Source organism: Hyla sarda, chromosome 5 (genome assembly GCF_029499605.1).
Source record: "Hyla sarda isolate aHylSar1 chromosome 5, aHylSar1.hap1, whole genome shotgun sequence".
Classification (NCBI taxonomy): Eukaryota; Metazoa; Chordata; class Amphibia; order Anura; family Hylidae; genus Hyla; species Hyla sarda.
The window spans coordinates 332,163,977-332,180,658 of record NC_079193.1 but is presented as its reverse complement, the minus strand read 5'-3'; positions in this window follow the sequence as shown (position 1 = coordinate 332,180,658).

Below are 16,682 nucleotides of genomic sequence, written 5' to 3'. Positions count from 1 at the left end.
TCCTTTTGGGACCACCATGTGGTCAAGCAGCAGATCATGGCCTAATAATTTTTTCAGAACATAGGATAAATTGCACAATAAATATTGGTGTGCATTTACTCACTTTAATGTACCATGTTTGCAAAATCTGTCCTATGCATGACACATTTGTGAAAAAAATAAATACATAAAACTGTTTTGTTACCAGTTTTGCACTGATCCCAGCAACAAAATGTGAGCCCAAACTACTCATCCTGTCTCTAGCTAGATACCATAGGTTGCAGTTTCTAAAACGGGGTCACTTCTGAGGGATTTCAACTGCATTGAAACCACAAAGGGTTCTTCTAATACAACATGATGCCTGAAAACGTCACTACTAAAAATGGGGCTCCCTCCCTTCTTGGCCCTGCTTGTGTGGCTACACAGCAGTTTATGATCACATATGGGGTACTGCTGTATTCAGAAGAAATCATGTAACAAATCTTGTGGTGTTTTTTTCTCCGATTATTCATTTTTCTGACCCACTGTAACCAAAAATTGTCAAACACCTAAGGGGTGTTAATACTCACTGTACCCCTTGTAACATTCCTTGAGGGGCATAGTGTCAAAAATGTTGTTACATGTGGGGGGTTAATGCTGTTCTGGCACCATGGGGGTTTTGTAAAGGCGACATGGCCCCTGACTTCAATTCCACCCAAATCCTCTCTCCAAAATCCCAAAGTTGCTCCATCCTCCCTGAGCCCTGTTGTTCCCCCGCAAAAAATGTTATGTCCACATATCGGGGATTTTCACCTCCACTCTGCAGCTATTCCTGTGAAACATCTAATGGGTTAACAAACTTTCTGAATGTCATTTTGAATACCTTGATGGGTGCAGTTTTTATAGTGGGGTCATTTATGGGGGATTTCTGGCATGAAGGCCCCTCAAATCCACTTCAAACAAAACTGGTCCCTGAAAAAAGCTTATTTGGAAATTTTTGTGAAAAATTGGAAAATTGCTGCTAAACTTTAAAGCCCTCTGATGTCTTCAAAAAGTAGAAACATGTCTATTTTATGATTTTATAATATAAAGTAGACATGTTGTATATGTGAAGTAATATGTCATTTATTTAGAATGTCCATTTTCCTTACAAGCAGAGTATTTCAAATTTAGAAAAATTTAAATTTTTTCATGAAATTTTACCACTTTCTTAAAGTAGAATATGTCATGAAAAAACAAACTCAGAATCAAATTAATAAGTAATGGACTGCACATAACGGAGTTGACTAACTTGTGCTTGGTACAACATTAATATGTGAAATTGGAGAACCTCCTTATCTTTATTTTGTTGATCAGTATGATCACATTGCAGGACGGCCAATCAGGTTTCCTCCCTGTCTAAGCATCTGGTTGCAGGGATCACTATTGACCTTGGCATCAAGGGGGTTAAAGGGGTATTCCAGGAAAAAACTTTTTTTTTATATATATATTAACTGGCTCCAGAAAGTTGAACAGATTTGTAAATTACTTCTATTAAAAAATCTTAATCCTTTCAGTACTTATGAGCTTCTAAAGTTAAGGTTGTTCTTTTCTGTCTAAGTGCTCTCTGATGACACATGTCTTGGGAACCGCCCAGTTTAGAAGAGGCTTGCTATGGGGATTTGCTTCTAAACTGGGCGGTTCCCGAGACACGTGTCATCAGAGAGCACTTAGACAGAAAAGAACAACCTTATCTTCAGAAGCTCATAAGTACTGAAAGGATTAAGATTTTTTTATAGAAGTAATTTACAAATTTGTTTAACTTTCTGGAGCCAGTTGATATATAAAAACCAGGACCATCCGGTGGGGAGGGTTAGTCGTTCTGGGCTGTCCATTTTCACCGGGAGGCCCTCTTCTCCGCTCCGGGCCGGCCCCGGACTAGTGACGTTGCCTTGATGACGCCGCACAGGGACGTCCCTGCGCATGAACGTCCCTGTGCGTCGTTGTCAAGGGAACATCACTAGTCTGGAGCCGGCCCGGAGTGGAGAAGAGGGCCTCCCGGTGAAAATGGACAGCCCAGAACGACTAACCCTCCCCACCGGACGGTCCCTGCAGCATAGATGGCCTGGGCCAGCTCACCCTTCCTTCCCACCGAGGGGAGGTGAGTTAAAAACTAAAGGGGGGGTCTGGATGATGATGAAGGCCCACTGCGGTCTTCAACCTGCGGACATCCAGATGTTTCAAAACTACAACTCCCAGCATGTCAGGACAGCTGATGGCTGTCCAGGTATGCTGGGAGTTGTAGTTTTGCAACATCTGGAGGTCCGCAGGTTGAAGACCACTGATTGACAGGCGGTGATGATGACGGGGGTGAAAATGACAGGGTGATGATGACGGGAATGTTAATGACGGGGGGGGGGATGATGACAGGGGGGGGATGATGTTTTTCCCACCCTAGGCTTATAGTCGAGTCAATAACTTTTCCTGGGTTTTTGGGGTTAAATTAGGGGCCTCGGCTTATAATCGGGTCGGCTTATACTCGAGTATATACAGTAGATGTGCATTCCGGGTCTCTCACATATCTTCCTCCAGGGTTATGACTAACCATACCAGATAGGAATGCATGTAAAAAAGATAATAACCAATATTTAAGATAAGTCTTCCATTTCTTTCTTTTTACTTAGACAATGGCTATCTGCTGCAATATATTCCAATGTATTTCTCCGAGCTGTAATCTTTTTGCCCTTCCCTATCTCATTCTGCTCCAGGTTTATAGACTTCTTCAGTGATTATAAATTTTAATGGATTCCTTGCACAAGACTGTGCTCTTTTAGCATGCAATGCCCTTTATCTGTGTGCATATTTAATGCGAGGTAAGATAGCAAATGTGAGTGTCTATCACCTCTCCTACAAAAGACAATTGGCACAATCTATATTGTATATAATAGCGAATATTGTATGTTGTTACCTGTCATTGATATCTAGCAGTCGACACAACCCGAAGACCACCGGACATGAGAGGAGTGTAGTAGACCAATGTATTCCCACCTTCCCAGAGCCATAGGTTTTTTAAATTCTTAATTTCCAACATTTCCATGCTGGAATTTCTATTTTCCCCATCTTTATTTATTTATTTTTTTCAACATCAGCTGTGGGAGGATTTGTTTATTTCAAGACAACCTATATTTATTTTTTAAAGGGGTACTCAACTGGAAAACATTTTTTTTTTTTTTTAAATCAACTGGTACTAGAAAGTCGAACAGATTTGTAAATTACTTTGATTAAAAAATCTTAATCCTTCCAGTATTTATCAGCTGCTGTTATGATCCACAGGAAGTTCTTTTCTTTTTGAATTTCTTTTCTGTCTGACCACAGTGCTCTCTGCTGACACCTCTGTCCATTTTAGGAACTGTCCAGAGTAGGAGCAAATCCCAATAGAAAACCTATCCTGCTCTGGACAGTTCCTAAAATGGACAGAGGTGTCAGCAGAGAGCACTGTGGTCAGGCAGAAAGGAAATTAAAAAACAAAAGAGCTTCCTGTGGATCATAACAGCAGCTGATAAGTAGTGGAAGGATTAAGATTTTTTAATAGAAGTAATTTACAAATCTGTTTAACTTTCTGGCACCAGTTGATTTAAAAAAATTAATAAAATAAAGTTGTACTGTGGAGTACCCCTTTAATGGTACACCAATGATACACCATGAAATGTACTGGGAACCCCCCAAAAATATTTGTGTTGGAGAAAAAATGCAATCGCCTTTTTTAAGGTTTTTTTTAAGGTTACATTTTTATAGAATTCGCCATATGGTATAATAAAGGGTTCTCCAAATCCACATATTGGTGGTCTATCATCAGAATAGGCTATCAATATCTGACAGACGGGGCACTTAGCTAAGCTTCAGTAACCCACTATGGCCACTATACTGTAAATGGTGCCAACTGCTTCTAGCCCTGTTCATAGCATATATCCGACCACAGTGGCATTTTGGAAGGCCTCCCAAAACGCGTCTTGCGACTGGATGTTCTTTTCATTGTTTTCTATGTGTGTCAATAATAAATTATATCAATACTACATTTCTCTACAGAGTTGTTTCAAGATAATTTCTTGGTAGTGCCGCTTTCATTTTCTTCACGTCTCTGTATACTTCTACAGGTTCTGTGCTTCAAATACTATACTGATACTGCTTCATACCCCAAGAATAGGGGTGATATGCATGCACCCAGGGTGCCCTCGGATGAGATGCCAGTGCTGTGAGACTCTCTCCATTAACACTGTTGTCATGGAATCACACGAGGCACTGTCCTCTCTCTTTTTGTTCACCTTCTATTTCAGTTCTGTGTAGTCTGATCCGGCAGTCATATTCCTCTTCCATCTATCCCCCATTTCTTGATAACATGAATGTACACTATGCAGAAGCAGGTGATAAATGAGTTCAGGTTCACACAGATTTTTAATCTAGATTATTTGCAACATTGCTTTCTTTACTTTTGTATTTTTCGGCGCATTGCAGAAAAAAAAACATTGGATACAAATATTCATATTCAGTTTAAAGCTTAGGTGTAAATTACTTTAATATAAGATATGGACTGGGCATCTGTACATGTGAAGATTATTTATCACCCTAGAATTATAATGGGTTGTTATATGTCCCTGCAGGCTCACATTCACACTAGAATATCTATATATCTATATATATAAAACTCAATGTGTGTGTGTATATGTGTGTGGGTGTGTGTAGGTATGTGTGTGTGTGTATGTTCCAGTATCATGTCCAAAGGGCAGAAGATATTAACATGAAACTTGGCACACATGTTACTTATATGTCAACAACAAACATAGGATAGGTGATTTAACCCTTACTCACCCCCATTTGCCAGGGTTGGGGTTTTTGTTTAAAGCCCCATACAAGTCTATGGGAAATATATGTTACTGCATAACTTTCAAACAGCTGGAGATATTTCGATAATACTTGGCCACATGTTACTTATATGTCCACTTAAAATATAGGATAGTTAATTTAACCCTTAACTACCCCCATTTGTGAGGGTGTTTTTTTTTGTTTAAAGCCCCATGCAAATCAATGGGAAATGTATGGTTGGGATATGAGGTAGGGATATGGGGACGGGATATGGGGTAGGGATATGGGGACGGGATATGGGGTCGGGCTATGAGGTCGAGATATGAGGTCGGGATATGAGGATGGGATATGAGGTTGGGATAGGAGGTCGGGATATGAGGATAGGATATGAGGTCGAGATAGGATGTCGGGATATAAGGACGGGATAGGAGGTCGAGATATGAGGTCGGGATATGAGGACGGAATATGAGGTCGAGATAGGATGTCGGATATGAGGACGGGATATGAGGTCGAGATATGATGGGATATGAGGTCGAAACAGGAGGACGGGATAGGAGGATGGACTAGAAGGACGGGATATGAGGTCGAGATAGGAGGATGGGATAGGAGATCGGGATGTGAGATCGAGATAGGAGGTCGGGATATGAGGTCGAGATATAAGGACGGGATAGGAGGTCAGGATATGAGGTCGAGATATGAGGACGGAATATGGGGACAGGATATGATAACAATACACGAGGATGAGATATGAAGTCAAAAGCTTCCTCCTTTGTTCATTTTCCTCCCCAACAAGGATTAGGAAGGAAAAACCGGGCAATGGCGGGTACTCAGCTAGTATATGTATATATATAACTCAATGTGTGTATGTGTGTGTGTATGTACCAGCATCACGTCCAAACCGCTAAAGATATTAACATGAAACTTGGCACACATGTTACTTATATGTCATCAACAAACATAGGATAGGTAATTTAATCCTTACTCACCCCCATACAAGTCTATGGGAAATATATGTTACTGCATAATTTCCAAACAGCTGGAGATATTTCGATAATACTTGGTCACATGTTACTTATATGTCCACTCAAAATATAAGATAGTTAATTTAACCCTTAACTACCCCCATTTGTGTGGGTCAGGGTTTTTGTTTAAAGTCCCATGCAAATCTTCGGAAAATGTATGTTCCCACATAACTTCAGTGTGGCTGGAGATATTTCAGTAATACCTGGTACACATATCACTTATTTGTCAAATAAAAATATATGATAGTTAAATTAACCCTTACCTACACCCTTATATAAAAGATGGGTTTTTGTTTCAAGTCCCATGCAAGTATATGGGAGTTCCAGTACCTTACTCCACAAGCTCCGCTCTTCATCTACTGGTGAATGTGTCAGTCCGACTTGCAAGCCACACCCCATCTCACAAAGAAACACCCGCTGTTTAAGCCCCCACCCCTTTTATTCTCTACCCTTTTTGTGCATCGGTCTGGCTTGCAAATCACACCCAGTCCCACAAAGCCACATCCCCTTCTATTTTCAGCTTACAATATCTTCATCAGTTCCACCTGAGGACAGGATATAAGAATGGGACATAAGGACAGCATATGAGGACGGAATATGGGGTCGAGATATGAGGTCGGGATATGAAGATGGTATATGAGAACAGGATATGAGGACAGCATATGAGGAAGGGACATGAGGACGGGATATGAGGACGGGATATGGGGACAGGATATGGGAACGGGATAGGAGGTCAGGACATGAGGACAGGATTTGAAGTCGGGATATGAGGACGGGAAATGAGGATGGGATATGAGGACGGGATATGAGGACCGGATAGTAGGCCGGGATAGGAGCTCAGGATATGAGGTTGAGATATGAGGACGGGATATGAGGTTGAGATATGAGGATGGGATATGGGGTTGGGATATGACAACAATATATGAGGACGGGATATGAAGTCAAAAGCTTCCTTCTTTGTTGATTTTCCTCCCCAACAAGGATTAAGAAGGAAAAACCGGGCAATGCCGGGTACTCAGCTAATAAAATACATAAAGCACAGACACAGCAAACATGATAGAAAACCTGTGCATCTGTCTTCTTCTACCTTATCTTTGTGACTTCTCATATACAGGAAGCATTTATAATGTCTTTGCACTTTGTTAATGAGTTTTTATGCAGACTGTTTAGATGTAAAATTGCAAAGCATCACTTTGTCTCAAACACATCTGTAGTGTTTTAGTCAAATATATCTAAATAAACATATATGAGCATGGAGTCTGATCAACTGCTTTACTATGAAGGAGGAAAGGATGCGGAAATAACAGACCCAACAAGGCATAATAATCAACAGCAAAAGGAAACATGGATCAGGGTTCTAAATCAATCGTAGCACTGGCACAATGGCATTACATATATACATTTATAACAACATCAATGGACCTCATTTGTATTAGTTGTTTTAGAAAGGATTCTTACATGCCAATACAACTCAGGGTGGCCCTTAAAGGAAGAGGCCCAGAACAGGTTACTCTACCCTTCTTTTCTATCGAGTAATGTGAACTTGTTTAAAGCTTTCTCTACAAAGCTACTTTAAAGTGGTTTGCCCATGAATAGACATTCTTAAGATAGTGGATAACCCTCTGACTGCTGGGACTCCCTGCCATATCCAAAATGAGGAACCGAGTCCACCCTGAGAATGGGGACTGAGTCTTCTCTCAGAATGGAGCGGTATGCGCTAAGAATGAAGCACAATGACGACCATTGCCTTATACATTTTCTATAGTAGTCGCCAAAGATAGTTGAACATTGGGCCACTGGTTTTCAATCAGAATATCTCTGTTCTTTGCTCTATTTTCTCAGCCCTGACCACTGCATGATCTTTGCTTCTTTGTCGCCCTTCTCCCATGAAGCCCAAATTGTTGGACAACTGTAGTCATGGAAGTTTTTCCCATCTGCACAAAGAATCTTTGGAGCTCAGTGTGACCATTGGGTTCTTGGTTCCCTCTGTTACCAAGGTTCTTCTCCAATTACTTAGGTCTGTGGGGCAGACAGCTCTATGAAGAGTCATGGTTGTACTACACTTATTCTATTTAAGAATTATGGAGGCCACTGTGCTCTTGGGAACTCTCAGTGCCACAGTGCTGTCTCTGAGCCCTACAGTCAGTTCTTTACCCCTCCAAATTATGTTCAATCAAGTGAATTTACCACAGGTGACTCCAATCAAGGTGTAGAAATATCTCAAAGTTCATCAAGAGTAATAGGAGGCCCCATACCTATGTTCATGGAAATGTTTAACACTCTGTTTTCACTGTTCTCATTATGAGGTATTGAGTGCAGACTAATGGGGGGAATACTTATTTTTTATTTTAGCACAAGGTCACAACATAACAATATGTTAAGAAATTGTGTATAGACTAAAGACCTGTAAACTGAGCTGATACAGCCGCTTAGCTGGCAATGGTTAAAGCATGTTATCACCATTCATCCTCTGATACAAGGATTTCATGTTTATTAACAGAAAATGAATAAAATAAATTTAAAATGACAAAGCCTTATTTTCAGCATAATTGAGTGCAATCTGATCCATTATTAGACATTTTCCCAGCATGTAAGGCTTTTATTAGTGTTTGACAACCTTCAGCTACTGTTTGCAGTTAATGCTTCAAAATGGGCTGGAAACAGGAGATTAATTTTTCATAAAGGTCTTTCATCTCCTTCTGATAATAAAGAAAAAAAATGACATTATCTTATTCAACTGATTCCTCAAATGATTTCTATGGCAAATATGTTTTGCGAATGTAGTTTTCCTATTTCGCTAAACTCTGACTAGAAACTCCATTGAAGGGAATGTCATTTGAGATAAGGCTCTATTCACCTTTGCATTTTTAGTTCGTTTTCTGGTATTTTTTAATTGGTAGTCGTCGGGGCTATTCTTGATGTTGAAAATTCCACCAAAACCCGACAGACACTAATATATGTCAATAGGGACCATCTGGATTTATTAGGATTTCTATGAACGTTACAATGGCTCCATTAGGATTACAGGCCATAACATAAGAGTGTGTTCGGGAATAGAGGATCGGGGGAAATGGCGTAAAGATATGCAATGTTGAAGTCTAATAAAGTATGTAGAGAAAAACCTTTATATTTTTTTTTTGTTAATTTTTTCCAGTACACTACAATGGGCTGTACACATATGTGTTACGCCGAGCGCTCCGGGTCCCTGCTCCTCCCCGGAGCGCTCGCGGCATCCCTATCTCTGCAGCGCCCCGGTCAGACCCGCTGACCGGGAGCGCTGCACTGTCACTGCCGGCGGGGATGCGATTCGAATAGCGGGACGCACCCGCTGGTGAATCGCATCCCAAGTCACTCACCTGTCCCGGCCCCCGGCTGTCATGTCCTGGCGCGCGCGGCTCTGCTCCTTAGGGCGCGCCAGCTCTCTAAGTTTTAAAGGGCCAGTGCACCTATGATTAGTGCCTGGCCCAATCAGCCTGCTCCCTGTCCATATTACCTCACTTCCCCTGCACTTCCTTGCCGGATCTTGTTGCCTTGTGCCAGTGAAAGCGTTTAGTGTTGTCCAAAGCCTGTGTTCCAGATCTCCTGCTATCCTCTTTGACTACGAACCTTGCCGCCAGCCCCGACCTTCTGCTACGTCTGACCTTGCCTCTGCCTAGTCCTTCTGTTCCACGCCTTCTCAGCAGTCAGCGAGGTTGAGCCGTTGCCGGTGGATACGACCTGGTTGCTACCGCCGCAGCAAGACCATCCCGCTTTGTGGCGGGCTCTGGTGAAAACCAGTAGCAACCCTAGAACCGGTCCACCGACACGGTCCACGTCAATCCCTCGCTAACACAGAGGATCCACATCCAGCTAGCCGAATCCTAACAATATGTCTGGTATTATAGAGCTTTCCCATTTTTTTGGGGAGGATGAAGTACTAGTTTATTTTTCTACTAGTGTAATATTGTATAGAAATTAGGAGAGCTTAGTTTTTCAAGCTAGGTTACTCAGTAGCAGATTTGTGAAAAAGTAAAAACTTGGGCAAGTAGATGCGGACTTACAAGCATTCAGATAGGGCACAGGTGGCTCTCTAGTCAGGCTAGTTAGGCAGCTTCCAAAGGCCTCGCTCTGGAGAAGGACTCGCTGCCACCTGAATCATTTTTATTATAACTTGCATATCATGTCAGTGAGGGCCTCATGTTCGAGTTTCGCCTAAGGCCTCATAAAGTTTAGAGCCAACTCTGAGATAGAGCAGTGTTTCTCAACCAGTGTGGCTGCAGCTGTTTCAAAACTTTAACTCCCAGCATGCCCAGACATCCTGTGGCTGATCACGGTGACTAAAGCATTGAATTATTGATGCTGGCTAGCTCAGGAGGCTCATCGAACTCCTGTAACATGGATGTTTGTGTATGTGTGTGTGTGTGTGTGGGGGGGGGGGCAATGAGCTAAAATGGTGGCAGAACCCCTTACCTGCCTTGTTGTTACCCTAGGGGCAGATAGCATTAACGCCTTGTATTCATGATGCCAGGGCGTGGTTTATCCTCGATGCCACCTAAAGGTATACCGCTAGATCCTGGGCTAGGCACAGGGGCAATAATGAATCAGTTGCCAGTTGGATAACGGTAGATTTACTGAGGGTAGACAGATGGTGAAGTCTATATAGTTCAGCCAGGGCCCACGGAGGTGACCAGTGACTCAGGGCTTGCTGGGACTTGTAGTAGGACTGGACAATATAATGCAGGTGTCACGATTCGGCTGGCAGGAGGTGGATCCTCTGTGCCAGAGAGGGATTGGCGTGGACCGTGCTAGTGGACCGGTTCTAAGCTGCTACTGGTTTTCACCAGAGCCCGCCGCAAGGCGGGATGGTCTTGCAGCGGCGGTAGCAACCAGGTCGTATCCACTAGCAACGGCTCAACCTCTCTGACTGCTGAAGATAGGCGCGGTACAAGGGAGTAGACAGGAGCAAGGTCGGACGTAGCAGAAGGTCGGGACAGGCAGCAAGGATCGTAGTCAATATGGCAATAGCAGGAGGTCAAGTACACAGTAAGGACAAACACAGTAAACGCTTTCTCTAGGCACTAAGGCAACAAGATCCGGCAAGGGAGTGCAGGGGCAGTGAGCAGATATAGTCTGGGAGCAGGTGGGAGCCAATTAAGCTAATTGGGCCAGGCACCAATCATTGGTGCACTGGCCCTTTAAGTCTCAGAGAGCTGGCGCGCCCTAGAGAGCGGAGCCGCGCGCGCCAGCACATGACAGCAGGGGACCGGGACGGGTAAGTGACCTGGGATGCGATTCGCGAGCGGGCGCGTCCCGCTGTGCGAATCGCATCCCAGACGGCCATGACAGTGCAGCGCTCCCGGTCAGCGGGACTGACCGGGGCGCTGCAGGGAGAGAGACGCCGTGAGCGCTCCGGGGAGGAGCGGGGACCCGGAGCGCTAGGCGTAACAGCAGGCCACGCTTACTTGACAGATGACAGGCAAGGCTTTGACTGTAGCTTACTTGTAGCTCCACCCAGGGCTTATATGGGGAAGACTAGTAGGGAGCCCACAGGTCACTCCTGGGGCCACCTGGTCACTGATACCTCCTGGGTAACAATCACATGACATATCACATGGTACAACTCTTAAAGCGACAAGACATTTTATAATACAGTGGGGCAAAAAAGTATTTAGTCAGTAACCAATTGTGCGCCCACTTAAAAAGATGAGAGAGGCCTGTAATTTTAATCATAGGTATACCTCAACTATGAGAGACATAATGAGAAAAAAAAATCCATAAAATCACATTGTCTGATTTTTAAAGAATTTATTTGCAAATTATGGTGGAAAATAAGTATTTGGTCAATAACAAAAGTTCATCTCAATACTTTGCTATATACCCTTTGTTGGCAATGACAGAGGTCAAACGTTTTCTGTAAGTCTTCACAAGGTTTTCACACATTCTTGCTGAAAATTTTGGCCCATTCCTCCAGGCAGGTCTCCTCCAGAGCAGTGATGTTTTGGGGCTGTCGCTGGGCAACACAGACTTTCAACTCCCTCCAAAGGTTTTCTATGGGGTTGAGATCTGGAGACTGGCTAGGCCACTTCAGGAGCATGAAATGCTTCTTACAAAGCCACTCCTTCGTTGCCCAGGCGGTGTTTTTGGGATCATTGTCATGCTGAAAGACCCAGCCACGTTTAATCTTCAATGCCCTTGCTGATGGAAGGAGGTTTTCATCAAAATCTCACAATACATGGCTCCATTCATTCTTTCCTTTAAACGGATCATTCGTCCTGGTCCCTTTGCAGAAAAATGGTCCCAAAGTGTGATGTTTCCACCCCGTGCTTCACAGTAGGTATGGTGTTCTTTGGATGCAACTCAGCATTCTTTCTCCTCCAAACACAACGAGTTGAGTTTTTACCACAAAATTCTACTTTGGTTTCATATGGCCATATGACATTCTCCCAATAGTCTTCTGGATTATCCAAATGCTCTCAAGCAAACTTATGATGGTCTCGGACATGTACTGGGTTAAGCAGAGGGAAACATCTGGCACTGAATGATTTGAGTCCCTGGCAGCTTAGTGTGTTACTGATGGTAGCCTTTGTTACTTTGGTCCCAGCTCTCTGCAGGTCATTCGCTAGGTCCCCCCATGTGGTTCTGGGATTTTTGCTCACTGTTCTTACGATCATTTTGACACCACTAAATGGTCTCCTCATGATGCCGAAACCTACACGCTGTGTCATTCAGGCACTATCTGGTCTCCTCATGCTGCCGCCAACTCCAGGCAGTGTCATTCATCTGCTATATGTTCTCCTCATGCTGCACCTCCATGCTTTGTCATTCAGGCACTATATGTTCTCCTCATGCTGCCGCAAATTCCAGACTGTGTTATTCAACCACTATATGCTGCCGCCAACTCCAGGCTGTGTCATTCCGCCACTATGTGGTCTTTTCATGCTGTTGCCAACTCCAGGCTTTGTCATTCAGCCACTATATGTTCTCCACATCCTGTCACCACCTTCACGCAGTGTCATTCAGCCACTATATGGTCTCTTCATGCTGCAGCCACCTCCACGCTGTGTCATTCAGCCATGATATGGTCTCCTAATGCTGTTGTCAACTCCAGGCTGTGTCATTCATCCACTATATATTCTCCACATGCTGCCGCCACCTCCACGCTGTGTCATTCAGCCACTATATGGTCTCCTCATGCTGCTGCCACTTCTACGCTGTGTCATTCAGCCATGATATGGTCTCCTCATGCTATTGCCACCTCCAGACTGTGTCATTCAGCCACTATATGGTCTCCTCATGCTGCTGCCAACTCCAGGCTGTGTCATTCAGCCACTATATGGTCTCCTCATGCTGCCGTCAACTACAGGCTGTGTCACTGTACCGCCATGTGGTCTCCTTGTCACGCCGAACGCTCCGGGTCCCGCTGCCTCCCCCTAGCGCTCACGGCGTGCCTCTGCATGCAGCACTCCGGTCAGCACCGCTGACTGCGAGCGCTGCTCCCATGTCTCCAGATCGCACCCCATGTCACTCACCTGCCCCGTCCTCCTTCTGTCCCGTCCCTGCCCCCTCCTCCTTCCTGTCCCTGCCGGATCTTGTTGCCTTGTGCCCTGAGAAAGCATTTCTGTGTGTTTCCAAGCCAGTGTTTCCAGACCCCTTGCCGTTGCCCCTGACTACGAACCTTGCTGCCTGCCTTGACCTTCTGCTACGCCTGACCTTGCTTTGCCTACTCCTTGTGTACTATGCCTGTCTCAACTGTCAGTGAGGTTGAGACGCTATCAGGTGGAACAACCTGGGGTTACCTGCCGCAGCAAGTCCATCCCGCTTCGCGGCGGGCTCTGGTGAAAACCAGTAACCCCTTAGATTCCGTTCCCCTGGTACTGCCCACGCCATCACCTCACTGACACGGAGGATCCACTACCTGTGTCATCCCTGCATACCAGTCCGGATCCTGACACTCCTCATGCTGCTAGCACATTAAATAGAACTTTTTAGGTTCATCTATTTGAAATCTTCAATTTAAATGTTAAAATATATCTATGGTCTATGCCCTATGGTCTTGTCAGGCTGTTGCTACCTCCAGGCTGGGTCATTTAGCCACTATATGGTCTCCTCATGTTGTCACCTCCATGCTGTGTCATTCAGCCACTATATGGTCTGCTCATACTGATGCCACCTCCAGGCTCTGTCATTGTGCCGCTCTGCGACAGTGATTCTAATAGCGATGCCTCTAATCTGCATGTCATACTAAATAACAGTATTATTTCACTAACCCAGCACACACCCTATGTGTGTTCTACACCCCTCATTTTTTTTGCACCATTGTCTGTAGTTTTTATTGTTTTGATGGGACTTTTTGATAAAAACTTTTAGGGTATACAAAGGGACCAAAAATATGCAGTTCTGGACTTTTTTTTTTGCATATACGCCATTGACCATGCGATTAAAGCAATGTTAGATTTTTATAGTTCTGACATTTTCACACGCAGCAATACCACATATGTTTATTTTTATTTACATTTTTTTTGTTCTTAGATGGAATAAGGGGGGTGATTCAAACTTTTATTAGGGAAGGGGTTAATTTACATTTATTAACTTAAAAAAAAACGTTTTCATTCTTCTGATTGCATACACTGCTCAGTGCTTTGCCATAGCATAGCATTGATCACTGTTATCGGCGCTCTGCTGCTCCAGCCTGCCATGGCTGGCTGGAACATCATATCATCGATCAGATGGCAAGGAGGCAGGTAATGGCCCTCCCACCATCCTCTCAGCTGTTTCACCGCAGTCAAGTCATCCGGATCAGCACTGCTGAGCAGCCAGGTGTTTTTTCAAATCAAAAACCTTTTAATTTATTTTCAGCTGCTGTATAATACATAAGAAGTTCTTTTCTTTTTGAATTTCCTTTCTGCCTCACCACAAGCGCTCTCTGCTGACACCTCTGTCCATGTCAGTAACTGTCCAGAGTAGGAGCAAATCCCCATAGCAAACCTCTCTTGCTCTGGACAGTTCCTGACATGGACAGAGTTATCAGCAGAGAGCACTTGTGGTCAGGCAGAAAGGAAATTCCAAAAGAAAAGAACTTCCTGTGTATTATACAGCAGCTGAAAAGTACTGGATGGATTGGGATTTTTTTTCCAGTGGAGTACTCCTTTAAGTCCCAAGCCCGCAGCCACATGAGCTTCCGCAGCTCTTCCATTAGGCCTCTTGGACTGCCTGCTGATCAGAAGCCCTGATCTTGTACTTGCGGCGGTCAGGAGCTGGGGCCAGAGCGAGGCCCCCCACCAGCGCAAGGCCTTTGGCGGCGGCCTAAGTGGCCTAATGGAAGAGCCACCTCTGTCTAAATCGTTTGATAAATTCCCCCCTCCCCCTACATCCCTGCTGAATTATACGGAATAAAATGAGAAACAGTGTGGATGGAGTGAGACGCATATAGAGAAAAGCCAGCAATAATAAAGACTCTGCTTGTTTGGATGGTTAGAATGTAAAACCTAGTGAGGGGTGAAAACATACATTTTTTGCTACGGATTGTTTCCATGCCATGCAGATCCCTATGAAAGCCAACACTGTTGCCAACTTGAGTTAGAATTCCATGGGAAAGTATGTGAAAATCTCCCAGTGATGTGTTTATCTTGTAAGCTGTCAAGACGGGTGAGTATCTGAGATGATGGTTATCATTCTGCTAGAACAGAGAATTACCTGCCTGCCATTCACCATATCTGACAAAAGAAGCACATTTTACTGAATTGTGTCTGATTTCAGATAATCCATGGTCTAGAACAGTGTTTCCCAACCAGGGCGCCTCCAGTTGTTGCAAAACTACAACTCCCAGCATGCCCAGACAGCCAAAGGTCTAGAATATGATTGAACCTAATGTTAATTGTACATGTTGACCAGTTTTGTAAAAGAAAAATTAACCCCTTATTGGTAATGAACCCAAGCCAATAAATGGACTTTCATCCACTCAGTTTAGTGATTGCTTTTATCTGTGCACACTAGATGTGGCTCCCAACATTAGACATTAAAGGGGTACTCTGGTGGAAAACATTAGTTTTTTTTTTTAATCATCTGGTGTCAGAAAGTTAAACAGATTTGTAAATTACTTCTATTTGAAAAATCTTAATACTTCCAGTACTTATCAGCTGCTATGTAGTTCCAGTCTGACCACAGTGCTCACTGCTGACACTTCTGTCCGTGTTAGGAACTACCAGAGCAGAAACCAATCCCCATAGTAAACCTTTTCTGCACTGGACTGTTCCAGCATGGTCAAAGGTGTCAGCAGAGAGCAGTGTGGTCAGACTGGAAAGAACAACACAGCTTCCTCTGGAGCATACAGCAGCTGATAAGTACTGGAAGGATTAAGATTTTAAAATAGAAGTAATTTACAAATCTGTCTAACTTTCTGGCACCAGTTGTTTTTTTTTTTTTTATTGTTTACCAACGGAGTAGCTCTTTAACCACTTAGGGACCAAGGGTGTTCAGGTACGCCCTGACGCCCTGGTACTTAAGGATCAAGGGCGTACCTGTAAGCCCATGAGAATTCCGGTCCCCGACGCTTCCCGGGTGGGGACTGTGCAAACCCCTGCTTTGTCAATTCAGACTGGCGATCTGCGGTGATTCCGGCTCTCTGGTGACCCGGAAAATAAGGGATCGGGGCTGTCCAAGACACCCACAATCCCCCTGAAGGGATAGAAGTGTGGTGGCAGGGGTACCCCCCCCCCCCCCCATCCCTGCTATTGGTCGATCAGAAGCGACCGACTAATAACAGATCGGGGGCGTTAAAGCTTGGTTCCCCGCTCTGCCCACCCACTTTAGTCCAGGCAGAGCAGGGGATCCGTCATGTGACCGGCGCCGGAGGTCACTTACCGGCGGCGGGCGGCAGAGGACAGT